General features: G+C 45.7%; 1 protein-coding gene across 1 annotated transcript in view; it reads right to left on the reverse strand.

Annotated features, from left to right (window-relative positions):
* Extl3 (exostosin like glycosyltransferase 3) overlaps positions 1-5,934 on the reverse strand; it is a 44,881-nt gene extending 38,947 nt beyond the window's left edge. The window contains exon 1 of the mRNA XM_028758834.1: positions 5,827-5,934. The gene's annotated coding sequence lies outside the window, so the exon portion shown is untranslated. The remainder of the gene's footprint in view (positions 1-5,826) is intronic.
* Between the last annotated feature and the right edge of the window lie 8,167 nt (positions 5,935-14,101).

The following is a 14,101-nucleotide window of genomic DNA, read 5'->3' on the forward strand; positions in this document are numbered from 1 at the left end:
AGAGTTTAAAAGGGAAAAACATTAAAAGTGGTGGAAGGATAAAGACAAGAGGTTACTAATAGAGAGGGCCGAGCACTTGAGAGGCAGAGCAGGCAGCTCTCTATGAGTTTGAGGCCAGCCTGGTCTACACAGTGAATTCCAGGGCAACCAGAGTTATGCAGTAAGACCTTGCCCCTTGTCTAAATAAATAATTTTTTTTTTGAAAATGTATCTGAAGCAGGCTAGCCCCAAACTTGTTACAATCCTCCTGCCTCTGCCTTTATCTTCTGAATGGTGGAATCACAGACCTTTTAAGTCTTTTTTCCCAAGCATATTTCTGAAAGTGAGAGACATGTAGGAAGCAGTTTAATAAGGTGTACCTCTGTGGTATGACAGAGACTGAATTGATCTTTCCAAGCCTTCCATTTCTCAAGAACACAAGACTTTTCCTTTCTTCTGTGGCCCACATAACGGACATCATTAGTACCCTGGGCCTGACTCACGATGAGACACAGAGCTGAAGTAAAGCTGGCTCACCTGTTTATAAACCGGCTTGTGACTCTTGAGAACAGAATTCTACCCTTGCTTTACCACTGCCATCTTCTGATTCACCAGCCCTTGACAATGCCTCCTCCTAACTAAGCTCTTAGCACCTTTTGGTTTGGGTGGCAGAATCTATGTAACCCAGGCTAGCCTCAAACTCCTGATGATCCAGGGATCACAGTCACCACACCCTTCTTAATCCTTTTTAACTCCTAAACGGAACAGTTTAGAGCAGCTGGCCTCAAAGGTCCTCTCGACTCTAAGACTTGACTTACGAGCACCTTGCCCATGAATTGCCCAGATGTTCACCTGTTTTTTATTAGAAGAATGGATGCCATCGTGTGAAGTCGAGGTGGCAAGGCTCCAGACATTCCCACCTCACTTTCCTTTTAGCTCCCCCCCGCCCCGCCCCTATTTTCCAAGGAGTCCATTAATAACAAGTTTGGGGCCTTATCTACTGTTTTCTTCCTTCAAAGCCTTGGTGCTTTGGGTATTTTACAACTAAGAAATAAAGGAAGTCATGCTGGGAGGGGTCAGTCATGCCTGGGAGAAAATCCAAGAGACAAAAAGCTATCAGCTGGATTTCTGCAGAGGAAATCCAATATAGATAAAGAGAAAGCACACACTTTGATCTCAAACTGCAAGGGAATGACTGCATTTAACTGAGCGCAGCTGAGACACTGGCAGGTCTGACTCCAGCACTGCGATCAGTGCAGCAAGGAAACCCACCCATTTAGGAAAAGCCCATCACCTTGAATTTGGTTTTCTTGTTTTAAAAAACAAAACCAAAGTGGAGGCAGAAAAGCAAAGGTGGCTGTCCTCAGCACTGTGCCGAATTCTGTGATCTGTGCTGAGAGCCACGCTGGAAGAAGGCCATTAACACAGTAACTGGAGGGCAGGGGACTCAAAAGCTGGCAAGGGGATTTAAAACCTTCAAATAAGAAACAGCTGGTGGAAATGGGATGCTTTGAGTACAGCAGAGGCCTTACAAGTCAGACAGACAGACAGACAACTGAAGTTGACCAGGAAAGATAACAAAATGCAGAGTCTGTCGACACCTATGCGATTCTCTCATCATACGTAAGTAATGCAGCACAAACCCTACAACATTTTCCTCAAAACAAAACAAAAACAGTAACTTTTAACATGAAATCTGCCTGTTTCTAAACGCTAGCTTCTGGTTTAAGTTTCTGTGTTTGTTGCAAGCCTTACTTGATTCAAACAAACACCAGCGTGCAGCCCGTGTCAAGCAAAGGAGCAGACTTGGTGGGTGGCTGTCTCCCCACATCTGTAATTTTTCTATGCAGTCCGAAACAATGACACTTGGAGACAAAATACACAGCTGGATCTAAGAAAACACCTTCTGGCCTCAGTCACCAGCTGGGACGGTGACATCACTGTAAGATTTCAGATGCAGCTGGTCGGTGGTGGCGCACGCCTTTAATCCCAGCACTTGGGAGGCAGAGGCAGGCGGATTTCTGAGATCAAGGCCAGCCTGGTCTACAGAGTGAGTTCCAGGACAGCCAGGACTACACAGAGAAACCCTGTCTCAAAAAGCAAAACAAAACAAAATAAAACAAAACAAAACAAAAACATTTCAGATGTAAACAGGTCAGTAATACTTGCGACCAGTTTACGAGTAGCTTCAGTCAGGTCTCCTGGGCACTTAGTTGTCTACTACCTGCCGATTCTCAGCCTACCCTACACATCAACCTGTTAGCATTTAGTTTCCTACCTCTCAGTGTCTTGGTTTTTAAATTTATTTCACTTTTTTATTCTATGAGTATTTGGCCTGAAAGTATGTCTATGTACCACATGCATTCCTGGTGCTTGTAGAGGTCAGAGGAGGGCATCAGATCCTCTGAAACTGGAGTTACAAATGGTTGTGAGCCACCATGTGCTAGGAACCAAATCTGAAAGAGCAACAAGTAATTCTTCTTAGCTGAGCTATCTCTCCAGTCCTCAGTGACTTTAAAGAATAAATTCTTTAATTTTTAAAAATGATTTCTTCTTACTTTTATTTTATGTGCATTGGTGTTTTGCCTGAGTGTATTTTAAAACATTTATTATTTGTATGTCCGTGTATGTCACCAAGGAGGTCAGAAGGATGTTGGCTTCCTATGCCTAGACAGCTAGGCAGTTGTGAGCTGCCTGAGGTGTGTACTGAGGAAATGAACTTGAATCCTCTATAAGAACAATACGTGCTCTTAACCACTGAGCCATGTCTCCAGTCCCATATGCTTACATATTTTATCTGTCTTGTTACATATGTTGAGAGCATATTCCCAACCTATTTCTGTTTTATATTCCTCTCTCAGGACATAAAATATTTTTGTTGAGAAAAATATTTTAAAGAAGTTGAGACCACTTAAGATGATAACACGTGAGAGGACAGGATTACAGGGTAAAGTGTCCACAAAGCAACCGTCAGGATGTTAATCATTAACATCACGGCCAGTCTCAAAGTTACTGGGCCCAGGCAAATGGAAGAATATACAAACGGTGGGCAAATGAGAGCTGACACTTTAGGGCAGACATGGGGCTTCCTAGACACCTGCTTTTCCACACTTTACTACAAACACAGACTTGTTCTCTGGGATACATGCAGGTATTAACTACTGTATATATTAGATTCTACTCTATTTTATGTGTGTGCTGTTCTCCTTTGTACAGCTCCATCCCTGGGATTTTAACGGGCCATTTGGATACCTCTGAGCAATACTCTATTCCACACATTATGGCCTACGTAGAGGGCTGTATTAAATGAGTCTCTGCCCCTCTGCACCTCAAGGCTACATATTTCTTTTTTCCTAAGATCCTGCTTTTTTTTTTTTTACACCTACTTACATCACCCAAGACACCTGAAAGACTGAAATCACAAAAGGTGCATACAAGTGGTTCAGGCAGAGAGGACAATACTCAGAGGTTAGCCTACCTCTGTCCTTGAGTTCCCCACTTCATCTGCACACAATCTGCCATTTTGTGGAACCTACAACATGTGAAAAATCTTTCCCGTTTGCTCAGCTGTCCCGTTATCACAGATTCTCAAGGGGAACAGATACCAAAAGTAAAAGGAAACAAATATAAATAAATTTTTTTGTTGGTTAGCTTGTTTTTTTGACATAGGCCTCACGTAGCCCAGGCAGGCCTCAAACTCTCTTACGTAGCTAACAATGACCTTGGACTACTGGTGCACCTAGCAAGTGCTGGTTTCAGGTGTGTGCTACTAGGATCTGCCTGGAAAGAAACAACTCACCAAGAACTTTCTCAACTCAACTTAGTTCTCCAGCAAATATTAGCTGGTAGTTTTAGAACTTTTGATGGACGATCCTTGGTTCTTGGTCCCTGCTTCACACTGAACTATGTACAGAGACAGTTATAGCCACACCAGGACACCATCTGGTGAGACACTCCTATTTCTAATACCTTCTTCTACTTTAAAGGATACCTTTAACCCCTCTCCAGTCACCACCAAAGCAAAGGCGGTAGTTCAATGGTATGTAGCTTGCCAGTATACCATGTGTGAAGCCCTGGGTTCTACAGGTGAAAAAGCAAACGAACTCAGTCACAGCTGACAGGGCCTGCTTCACTGCCTAATTCCTTCCCCTCTGACTTGTACCACTAGGCTAGAGATCATGACATATAGCAGGCTGGCCTGGAACTCAGGTGAGCCTCTTGCCTACCTACAGTTGAGATTATAGGTGCAAACCACCACACCCTGGCTTCGCGCCTTCACACAGCACAGCCTTTTCCAATCAGCACACTTTCTTCAGCAAGTTGCTAGCATACTTTAGACCTTCCCCTCTCTCCTAGAATCCATTTTTCTCTCCCACCTGGTTACTGAGGTCTTTTCACTCACAGGCAAAATCTCTCAGACCTAAACACTAAGATTCCAGCAGACACCAGGTACTTAATGATGGTTTTTCTTCTAGAAAAGTGAGGGTGAGAAAATAAAGGCATGCACCACAAGCTTGTTGTTAGCTCTACTGTCACCTTTGGTGACCAAACCCATGTCTCAAAAATTCTGAAGATGCCAGGTCTGGATTTGGTGGCTCCAGCCTATAATCCCAACACTACAGAGGCTGAAGCAACAGGCTCACCAAGAACTCCAGGCCAGCCTGGGCTACAGTGTGACCCTGTCTCAAATAACCAAACAAAACAAAAACCCACACACAATTCTGAATATCGACAATTCTAGGTCTCCTCTAGAAAGCATTTTGACTAACTTCAACTCTTCAGGCTCTCCACAGGCAAAGATCTGGAAATCCTCACAGGAAATGGTTATGTTTAACACACCAAGTAAGAGTTTTAAAAAGTGGCTTTTCTTTCATTACAAATTATGTAAAAGTCCTCTGCTTGAATAAGTTGTTGAGAAAGTCTAGTTTCACTCAAGATTATCAATGCCCCAGGGAGGAACCACCATCCCAGACTCTACAGAGTGTTATAGTCACTGGGCTAGAGGGGAAAGCTAACTGTTGAGCAATAGACAGGAACCTCCATGCCTGCTTGGATGGATGGATGGATGGATGGATGGATGGATGGATGGATGAGGAGGGTACAGGAGAAGGGATCAAGAAGTCCAGTCTTGAAAAGCCAGACTCTCTAAGTGGAAGAACAAGACAAAAGTCAAGAACCGCTAACGCCACCTCTTAAATCACATACTGACTTTCCTCTTCCCCGAAAGAAGAGGACCAGATAAAGGCCTTGAGAATTTAAAGAGCAGCAATCTAGGCTGGGGGGCTGACACCCAACGATTTTCAGTGGGCTGAGGGCCATGGATATCTCAACAGGGGCTAAGCAGCTGCTCACTATGGTCTAGAGCAAACACTCGGTGCTGCCCGGCTCCTCAGGCTCTGACCTGGGGCTGTCACCAATAGAGTAGTCGCTCCATTTGGGGCGTCACTGGGACCCCCATCCCTCAGCTGTGGCACACTCAGGCCCCGGGCGGACACAGCACAGCAGCACCTGGACCCTGGCAGGAAGTGGCCACCTGGAGAGAAGAGCCCAATGGGCAGTGGCGCACAGCTGTGCCGAGAGAAGCGACCAGATGTGGGAGTGATCTCGGGAAGCTGAAGGCTGTGCTTCCAGAGGAGATGTTCCCGCGGGCCGCTAGTGCCCGGCCCCAGCGGAGCGAGGCCCCCGCGCGGGGCAGGCCTACCCGGCTGCGCCGCGGCAGCAGCTCCCAGGCACCGCCGCTCGCGCCCCCGCCCGCCACGGCCGCAAGCTCCGGGCTGCCGGGTCCTTCCCACCAGCCTTTCCTGCCCTGCCCGGGTCCTCGGGCTTCCACGCTGCCCGGACTCCTACCGGCTTTCAGCCAGGGACGAGCTACTGCCGTTGTCTGCATGAAAGTCCGCTTCCCACAAGCCGCTCTGGCTGCCGGCTGCGCGCATCCCAGGCCGCGCCGGATCCTCCGCTCCCCCTGCCGGCCGGCGGCCATTTCCGACCAGCCCCGGCGGAACTTGCCGAAGACAGGCCGGAAATGGCCGAACCTGCGTTTGCTAGCGAGCGGAAAGCACAGAGGTGTTCGTGACTTTCCGGACGTGTCCGAAGGCACAGGTGGAGGGGGCGGTGGACTCAGACTCCAGGATCCCAGGCGCAGGCTGGGTGCCAGTGATTGTGAGAAGGGGCAGGAGCTCGGCTTTGAGGAGGAGCCCCACTAATCTGAGTAACCCTCAACCTAAAAATAAGCCCATGCCCAGATGGGGTACCCCGTGCTAGCCAAGACCCACAGTTCTGAAACACTTTTAATATTTAGCTGCAAATAAAGGGCGAGGCTGAGTGGATGCTTAGGAGAAAAAAAAAAAAAAATCCCGGCTTCGCAAAACAATAGATTAATCAACCTTGCAAGTTGTGGGCTAAAAGGAATATCTTTTAAATTCTTTAACCCAGCCCCTGTGGTTTGGGAATTGGCAAGACCCTTCGACTACAGCGAGAAAATACAGACAGAAAATAGAGAGAGAATACGGGGGTGGGGGTGTGGTCCAGGGGAGAAGGGAGGGAGAGGGGGAGGAGATAGGATCAATCTTAAAAGGGACATGAGGTCACCTAATTTAGAAAACATAATTTAGAACAGAATTTAGAAACAGTTCAAAATCATCTTTTAAAAGTAACAAGTGTAGTAAAGTCAGATTGCTTCGACGTATTTATTTTAGTCCCCCAAAACAAGGCTGTTACCCCAGGGCTTCCTCCACAGAGTCCAGACACACCCGGCCAGGTTGGCTCATTCCCGTCCTTGTGCTTGGGTGGTCTGTTACTTTAAGAACTGCGCCCCAGAGATGGTTTCACAGCTGCTGACCCTTCCACCTGCCCTTCTTGGGAGCACCCAGACCCAGTGCTCTGGACAGGGAGGCAGAGAAAACAGGATTCCACTCCCACAGCAGATAGTTTGAGTTAACCATTCCCTTTGCAAAACAAAACTTTTTAAAAACCCTGACAACTTATTTTCTGGAGCCGTTTCTCCTCATCCTGGTCTCTCCATCAGGCTCCACTCTTTCCCCTGTCTGTCCTATTTTACTCTCCGGTAACTGTGATAAAACACCATGACCAAAAGTAACTTGGGGAGGAAAGGGTTTATTAGGCTTACACATCCGAATCATAGTTTATTATTGAAAGGAGCCAAAGCAGGGACTTTAAAGGAGGGCAGGGCCCTTGGAGGCAGAAATTGAAACAGAGGCCTTGGAGTTAGGCTGCTCACTGGCTCATTCCCCAGGGATGGCTTGGTTTTCTCTTTTATACACTAAAGACCACCTGCCCAAGGGTGGCTCTGCCCATATCAATCATTAACCAAGAGAATGCCCTCCTAGAGACTTGCCCACCAGCCAGTCTGATAGACGAGCTTCTCCCTTTCTCCCCCTTTCCTCCTCCCCACTCTCCCTCTCTCTACTTGGGGGAGGACACTTTGAGATCTCCCTCTACATATCTCTGGCTATTCTGGAACTCACTATGCAGACCAGGCTGGCCTGAAACTCACAAAGATCTGCCTGCCTCTGCTAGGATTAAAGGCATGTGTGGCCACCCACCCACACCTGAAGACCCTTCTTCTCAGAAGACCCTAGCTTCTCCATCCCTTTCTGGGGGCATGTAATTCTCCTTTCTCCTACTGATGAGAACAGGAGGTAGAAATCAACTAGACAAGTTGGGGCACAGGGAGTGATCGGCCCTTTTCTTGGCTAAAAGCTGGACATGCCTTGGGAATGTCCATAACTTTGTCCTTGCCAGAGGCCAAAGATCCCATAAGTGCCTAAGCCAATTGTCTCTGGTTTTGCCATGGCCAGAGGCTGGAGATGCCAGGAAAAAGGTCTTCATCTCTTTCTCCCCCAGAGGAATACCCCTTTCCTGGAAGCCATACTGAGGCTGTCATCCAAACTGCAAGGACCTCAGCGCCCCGGAATGAAAACTGGACTGACCAGTTCCTCCTCCTTCCTGCCTCCATCCTGTAAAGCCCTATTAACTTGCAGACAGTGTAGCCCAGTGGGGTCCCACTCTCTGGGGAGAGGGATCCTTCCCTTGTGCAGGAGCTCTACCTTCTTTCTCTCCCTACAGTGGTTTTTTGTCCCCCCCCCCAAAAATCTCACCCACTCTGTGGTACATGAATTTCATTCTTTGAATTTGGGAAACAAGAACCCAAAAGCCTCTGGCTTGGGGTGGTTTTGATGGCTGTTGAGTTTCCAGGACCCTCACCTCACGGAAGAGCTGAGAAAGGCTCTGCTGCCATCAAAGATGCCAAGATATCCCTGTATCACTGTTTTCTTTGCCATTAACACCAGCCTCTTTCTCTTCCTTTAAAGACACACACACACACACACACACACACACAAACACAAATCTCTACTCGCACCACTGATATATCAAAATATAACTCCTTATTTTTTTGAGAAATGTCAGGGAAGTAGGAACAAACTTTATAAACTGGAGAACTGAAAATGGAGAGAGGTTTGTCTGTTCAACTTAAACTTCTCTTCAGCGGTTCCTTTACTTGGCTTTCTTCCAGAGATGTGTAGCGGCAGCAGCAGGAAGAGCCCAGCAATGGGACAGGATAGAAGGCAAGGTAAGAATTTCCAGGGGTTGATTCATCTCCATATTGGCAAGAACAAACTTGCAGATAACAGCTGCCTGGAGGACTTAGTCATCCCGTGAACCTAAATAACACAAAACATTGCTGCTTCTACCTCTGACTTACTTGATTTTAAGTGTACCTAAGCTTTAGGGAGAAAAAGGGGATTCACCTGAAACTTACTGGACATTACACTTGGCTGCTGCTCTCTGTCTGTCACCCAGCACCTCTCATCCTCATCAGTCTCCTGCCTCAGCTCTTTCTAAAAGGTGTGCCAAACCGGCCAGTGTGACTCTGGCTTTCCCTAACACTCTTGCCACTTGAAGCAGTTGCTGAGACTCAGTTCCATCGGCAACAGTTCCCTCCCTGCAGGACTCCGCTCCTTGTTTTGCAGCAGTGCCCTAGATACCATCAAGCAGCAACATCCCCTGAATGCGGATTTTATGAATACTTAATTGCCAGGCAGTAAGTTACACCCTTTACAGGCCTGCTGCCTCATTTTAGTCTGGCTAGGAATTACCACCCTATAGAGAGGAAAGTGAAACTTGATGAAGTTCCAGGAAGCAGAAGCCTCAGGCCACAGAGAGCACAGCAGAATCCAGGACTCAAAGCCATCCTGACCTGAAACCCATCATTTTTGACCAGAACAATATAGGTATTTCACCAGGATGTTAAATTTACTATTTCCCACAGTGAATTCATTTCTGTTCCTCTCTCTTTGCTCTCCTAGAATGTCTGGGTTTATAATGCCTCACCTTCATCTTCCCCAAGACAGAAACTCCAAACCTGGCATAACCCTCACTGTTTTTCTTTATACTTATGTTCAGTCTCCAAGACCTAAAGCCTCAACTTCAGGGTCTCCACTACCCATCTTTCAAAACTCTAATACCTACTCTGGATCAGCTCCCCTTTCATTCCTCCCATGGACTTATCTCTTTACCAAAATTTCTGGCTCAGAAATTTTTATCATATTCACAGTGTTATCTTTCTTCCAGAAAGGAGCTGAAGTTAGAATATATACAACAAAGCCAGCTCTCGCTGGCCTCACCATGGTGGAACTTGACTATAAAGTCTCTACCTTGCATTTCAGAACTTAATAAGAAATAGGTTGCCAGCAGTGGTGACACAGAGGCAGAGGGATCTCTGTGAGTTCAAAGACAGTCTGGTGTACAGAGCCAGTTCCAGAACAGTCAAGATTGCACAGAGAAACCCTGTCTCAGGGGAAAAAAAAAAAAAAGGAAGGAAGGAAGGAAGGAAAGAAGGAAAGAAGGAAAGAAGGAAAAGAAATAGGTTTTTATTGTGATTTAACAACCACATAAAGAGATCCCTTCTGTCCTAAGGAATTAAGACAGGAAATTAGGAAACAGAGGTTCCATTATGCCACCAGACCCTAGTGATCCAGTGTCTGCCAGCAGTGCTCTGCCCCCAACAGCTCCTAATTTTAAATTTCAAGAAGATAAATATGATTGCTTTAATTTGGATCACATTTCCACCTCTCGATCAACTCAGCCTAAGCAATAGTCACCCCAAGCCCACCTGTAAATAGAGCTTCTGTCCAAAGGACAGAGGTACACACCATTCTCTCATTTGTTTATACATCTGGCACGTTGAGCACCTACCAGTTACCCAGTGTTGCCAACATGCCTGTGCCCTCACACCATTACAGTCATCCAGAGGGAAAGACACGCCTAGATAAAGTCTAACAAGCACTCATAAGAGATCAATTCAGCTTTTCTTCAGAATGAAGATAATTTGACACATATTCTGAAAGCCTCTGGTGGTAAACAGTCAACATCACCAAATACAACAGCAAGTTCAACAGAAGTTCACAGTATAGCCGTAAAGAATGGACACAAAGGGGCTTATGTGGTAGAGTTCTTGTCTAGCAATATAGGCCTGTAATCTCACAATGGAGAGGTGGAGGCAGGAGGATCTAAAGTTAAAGGGCTTCCTCAGCTATAACCCTGGATATATGAGGCTTTGTTTTGTTTAAAAAAAAAAAAAAAAGATTTAACAAAAGTAGAAAACTACCCAAATGGGCAGTAGCAGCAGATCACATAAAATATGACATAATCATACAGCACCGGGAGTGAGCACTCCACTCTACAGACCTGCAGCAGATACCGGCATAAAGTCTCCTACTGACACGGTGCTAAGGAAAGGAACTGGAGCTACAGAGCTGACTCAGCAGCCAAGAGCACTGGCTGCTCTTGCAGAGGACCTGGGTTCTGCTGCCAGCACCTATTTGGTCAGTTACAACCATCCCTATGTAACTGCACTTCCAAAGGACTCCCCTCGCCCCCGAACTCTTCTGATCCCCCACAGACACTAGGTACAAACACAGTTCAAAAATATATATGCAGGTAAAACATTCATATACATAAAAGTTGAATTTTAAAAGAAGAAAAGAAAAAGGATCCAGGGACAAAATAAGTATACAATATATGTGATTCCCGAACTGAAGTATAAAATCATGCAAAAGCTAACCCATTCATTCAGAGCGGAGCCGGAATAAGCAGACAGCCATGGTTTTGGTTTCTAGGCTGCCCTCTGGGCATATGTGTGTTCAATCTTTCAAAATTCATCCAGCTGCTCACTTATCACATGAACCCTTTTACCAACATATATCACCCTTGAATGAAAAGATTTTTAATACATAACTGGGGTGCTGTCATATGGTTGGCCCAGAGCTTCCCGTTGTTAGCCTATTCCAGCAGTCCAGGGAAAAGGCCACTATAGTGCACAGCCTCACCGGCTCTGGCTTGGAAATGTGGTGGCAGCATGCTGAGATGTAGTCACATGACAGGGCCTGCACAGCTAATAGCTTAAGTAGACTTGGGGGTATTTCTAGACACATGTACATTGGTTCACCAAGAAAGCTGATCTGCAGAGAGCAGAATAGAGCCTACACTTGGAGGGAAGTGGACAGCCCCGGGAGAGATGGAGGAAGAGCCTCTGAGGATATCAACATTCAGTTCCTCCAGTTCTAGTACCCGCCATCTGTCCCAGCTGTCATGGCAATGGGATGCAATGGTTTATTACCAAGAAAACCTTTAAGTCATTTACATTAACAGGAAGAGCCTTGTGTTCCTAGCAACCAAGCACACCTTGACTAGAGTCATTAACACACTTTTCTGAAAATGACTGAGTGGTAGTTGCATGCTGCCAATGCCTCTGAGCACTTGTCGGGAGTCATCTGATTTCACACTTGAACAACACAGCACAGTCAGCATGGTGATTATTCCTGCTTCCCAGATGAGGAAACAGAAGCCCAGAGAGGTTAACTCACATGTTCACATCTCATACCTGATAAGTAAGCGATAGTGCCAGGTACTGGACTCTCTAAGATGCCTGACATCTTAGTGATGAGGAAGGTCGCTAATGCATGCAAGGTGAGCCATGGCTGCATCTGTGGCTCAAGCTAAGAAAGGCAGGTTGAGAAGCCAATAAACATCTCTTTCCTTCACAAGGGACTGACAGCTCGAGTCAGAGAAATGTGAAAGCCTAGAATATGAAACAAAAACTGGATGCCAGGGTACTGGGTGGTGATGCCTGCCTTTAATCCCAGCATTCTGGAGGCAGAGGCAGGTGGCTATCTATGAGTTCGAGGTCAGCCTGGTCTACAGAGTGAGTTCCAAGATGCCCAAGACTACACAGAGGAACTTTGTCTTGAAAAACCAAAAAACAAAACAAAACAAAACAAAAAAAAACAAAAAAAAAAAAACAAAAAAAATTGGATGCCTCTTGAAAAGGACCTAGGTTCATTTCCTAACATGAACATATCAGCCCACAGCCATCCATAATTCCAGTTACAGGAGATCCAATGTCCTCTTCTGACCTCCCTGGGCAGCAGACAAACACATGATGCATATACACACAGAGACAAAACACTCATACACATAAAATAAGCCTAAAAATAAAAAATATCTTTAAGCCACAAAAGCTGTGTTCTTTCACCAGGGAAAGTATTTACAGAGCATGAAAAATGTTCTTTTAGGGAGGAGTCCCTGCTGGTGACTTATTCTTCCCCAAATGGTGACTACCCAAGAGGATCCAGCCCCATAGATGAGAAATTGCTGCCAGAAAGTCTCAAGTTTTAGGAAAGGAGGTGCCTGTAGTCACTTGTCCCAAGGACAGCTGCCAGATCCACAAGCCACTCAACAAAGATGCCATCACTGACCCCGCCAACCTTCAAAAAGTAAGATTCAGGAGTTCTCGGTGAGGTTAAGTCAGATAAGCGCTGATTCTCTGTAATATTCAGATTTTTTAAAAATGCTGAAAGCCACCCTTGCAGATCTTTTCTATATATAAGTGACTGGACAATTTTGTGGCTTATAATTAGAACAATGCATGGCAATTTCTAGATTAGGGCTCCAAGGTGACTCTTCTCTCCCTGCCTCCCCTTTTCCAACCATCAGCACTGGAGTGAGAAGGTTGGTTCTTAGTTCCACGGCAGCAGTCACCGCACTGCTAAATGGCTCCCTCTCAAAGTCCAGACTTTGACGGTACCTTTTTAAAGTGGCTGCCTTTTGTCTGCCAAAATTGGTAGAACATGTGGAGTGGTGAGCAGATAATTTATGGCAAGAACATCAAGTTAACATCAGCTTCAAGCCAAAGCACATTTCATTGTTTAAAGACAAAAACAAACCTATTTGTAGACTAGGGTGGGGCATGGCTAGTCAAACACTTTGCCAAGGGAAGTAGGAGGCCCTGGGCTTTATCCTCAGTACTTCAACACACACACACACACACACACACTCTCCAAAACAAAAGCGCTATTCTGTTAAGTCATTAACATCATGTCATCATATTGCCTTGTGACTATGAAAAGTAAGTTTTGCACTAGCTTCCTTCCAGGAACCTTAGCCTAACTCAAGCCTGTTAAACGCATTAAGACATACAACCTGAATTGAATAAATGGCGGTCACAGTAGTGGGGCTGGACCTGTAGCTCAGCGGTAGACAGTTTGCCTGACATTGGTAAGAATCTAAGTTTCATCCCCAGCATCTCAAAAAAGAAAAAAAAAAAATCACATCAGGGACTAGATATCAAAATGCTACTAACATTTTCTAAGCTTGACCCTGGGAGCTCTGATGATAGCCTTCCCCATAAAGCAAACACAAAGACACCAAAAACTCATCCTAAATTAAATCAGTAAGTAGCAAAGCTGTTCAGATAAAGCATACCGCAGCACTGTCCATCTGAAGGACTCAGTGTAATGAGAGCTACAACCAGAGAAAAGTAAAATTAGGCAGGGTGGTGGCTGCTCTGCAGTGTCACATTTCTATACAGCTCCAAGCCTGTCCTTACACCAGGAAGTCACCCACAGACTTAAAAAGTCAACTGCTTCATACCTTTCATCTACAAACCATCCTGTGGGGAAAAGGCCTTCCAGTTAGCAAAAGGTTACAGAGGTTTTGTTTTGTTTCTTAATTAAATTTTTTTCACACAATATAGTCCGATCACACATTTCCCCTCTCCTAACTCCTCCCAGATCCTGCCCACCTACCCAACTCCACATTCTCT

Source organism: Grammomys surdaster, unplaced genomic scaffold, assembly GCF_004785775.1.
Source record: "Grammomys surdaster isolate TR1022 unplaced genomic scaffold, NIH_TR_1.0 126219, whole genome shotgun sequence".
Taxonomy (NCBI): domain Eukaryota; kingdom Metazoa; phylum Chordata; class Mammalia; order Rodentia; family Muridae; genus Grammomys; species Grammomys surdaster.